Raw genomic sequence first — 2,820 nt, 5'->3', positions numbered from 1 at the left:
TGGAGGAAGGTTCGACGAGCGCTGTGGAGTTGAACGAAGCGCAACCAGAATTGTTCCCGTAAGAAGTAGGTGGAAAAAATTTTGGGAAAATTTTCCGGAAATTTATTACATTATGAATTTTGTAGTCGAAGGGAGTCTGCTGCGTGTGTTGATGAGAAAAAAAAGGATTTTTTGGGGAAAATAATTTTACGAAATTTTTTCGGGGGTTTCTATTCAGTTGTGCGTAAATTTCATAATTATCTTTCAGGAATAAAATCGATTAAATGGGCGAGCGCGGTGTGTGTCTATGTGTAGGTATGTTCTGGGGTGGTACACTCGCGGGCAAATTACGATTCCAATAGAAGTTACGGAAGATTCGATAAGGCATGAGTGTCGAAAACTCGGCATACCATCCGATGTAAGTGGGGAATCTTTTTATCTGTGAGTTGCCATGATGAACCTAAAGATATTCTTCGCAGTGCGATGAGAGGATTCCTATTATTTTTTCTCTTTCAGGTTTCTGTTAAGTTTGATACTGCATCGATGCAAAGCATTTCGAAGGCTCTTGTGGCGAACAGTACTGCGATCGTTCAGGCTCCCGAGAAAACGGCGAAGTTACTTGTGGCGCAGGAAATTTTCAAGTAGGAGTATTGATTTCATTTATTTCAGATTGGAATTCATTTAAATAGTTTGAAGGGCGCACGGATGAGGGGGAAATTCAAATTGGAGTTTTTTGGGATTTTTTTCGTGGAAAAATACATAGCTCGTTTAAGGAAAAAACGACGAAAATATCGTTTTGTTCACGCGCGCGGTTTCGCTCTGAAATGAGCCCGTTAGTTATATATGGTATGGGAAAATATGCACATGTGTTGGTGATGATGATGACAATATGAAAATGTGGAGGGAAAGGGATATGCACATGGTCATCAACTACATGTGTTGGTGATGATGATAATGACAATATGAAAATGTGGGGGGGAAGGGATATGCACATGGTCATCAACTACATGTGTTGGTGATGATGACAATATGAAAATGTGGGGGGAAAGGGATATGCACATGGTCATCATCAACTACATGTGTTGGTGATGATGATGACAATATGAAAATGTGGGGGGAAAGGGATATGCACATGGTCATCATCAACTACATGTGTTGGTGATGATGATGACAATATGAAAATGTGGGGGGAAAGGGATATGCACATGGTCATCATCAACTACATGTGTTGGTGATGATGATGACAATATGAAAATGTGGGGGGAAAGGGATATGCACATGGTCATCATCAACTACATGTGTTGGTGATGATGATGACAATATGAAAATGTGGGGGGAAAGGGATATGCACATGGTCATCAACTACATGTGTTGGTGATGATGATGACAATATGCAAACTATTGTTGGTTCCTGTACACTTCTATCCAAATTACCTGAGCTCAGCTGAGGAAAGCGAACATATATTCCTACTCCAACACTGCTCAAAACTGATAGATATAAAACTTCCTATTTGATTCAGATTTGTATACACGAATATGTGGAAGAATCTCAAATCAGAACAAGTGGCGAACATGACTAAGGAGGGGTGGTCGAAGACTATGCCGAAATTGAGGCTTTTAATCGAAGAGTAAAAACAGTGAGGTTTTTCAGGAAAATTTCAGGAAAATTTGTGAAAATTTGGGGGAAAATAATGAAATTTTATATAAGATAAGGTTCCCGTAAAAATGAGGAGAATATTGAGGATTCGTACAGAATTGGGGGAAATAAAAATTTGAAAAAATGGGAAAATTATGAAATTTCTCATGAAATTGTGGGAAAATAATGAGATTTCTCATGAAATTGTGGGAAGATCATGAAAGTCCTGATACATCGTGGGAAATATAGGAATTTCGGGTAAATGCGATATGAAAGAGCGATATGATTTCTCGATTTTTTCCTCAAGTTTTTCCGAAAAGGATTGGAAAGACGTGATGAAATTGATTGTGAAAGAAGCGAAAGACCGCGGGTACGGCGCTGAACTTCTTTGTGATGAGCAACAACAGCCTGCTAAGGTAGGACGTATTTTTTCACTCTTTTTTACGTTGGGTTTTGGTGCAGTGTGAAAAATATATGCATATGGTAAACTACATGAATTGGTGGTGAAAATAGAAAAATTCTTGTTGGATTCTGTACACTTTTACCCGAAATCGTGGGAAAACTTGTATAATTAGTGAGGAAACCCCTAAGTTCAGCTGAGGAAAGCACACACATATTCCAACACTGGTTTGAGCTGATGCTCACCATAGAAGGCTAATTTTTTTAGAGGAAAAATTATTGGAAATTTTCTTGTTAATGTTGCATTATTTCGATTGAAAAAGACTAGCGTCTACTTAGTGATAGAATAACAGAAATTTGATTGAACGTGTCTTCGCGCCTTAGTGATTCTCTCGGTTTTTTCCAAGTGAAGATTGCTGATGCAAAACTACAACGCCGTTCGTAGAACTGTAAAAAGCATTTCTCTTTTCTTATCGGAGAATTACGTAGCTCATTTTTTCGGGCGAAATTTTTTGATAATTTTGCGTTCATGTTATGGTTTTTAGATTAAATTGACAATGTTCCAGGGGTGAATTATTGAGATATTCAACCAGTGAGTGGCTCATCACTTTTTCTCTCCTCTCGAGCCAATACCATGTTGTGTGAAAAGTTTGCTTGAAGTGGTGTACTTGGTTTTTATTGACGGCTCTAGGGATAGTTGACGATGAAAAAACGAATACGGTAATTCGTCAAAATTGGAGTTTACGAAGTAGACAAGGTTAGTTGTCAGCCACACAACGCACACAATCGCAGTGCGCGCAAGCGTT

Source organism: Perkinsus marinus, assembly GCF_000006405.1.
Source record: "Perkinsus marinus ATCC 50983 genomic scaffold scf_1104296957478, whole genome shotgun sequence".
NCBI classification, from domain to species: domain Eukaryota; phylum Perkinsozoa; order Perkinsida; family Perkinsidae; genus Perkinsus; species Perkinsus marinus.
The sequence above is the reverse complement of the archived record's forward strand: the minus strand, read 5'-3'. Positions refer to the sequence as shown.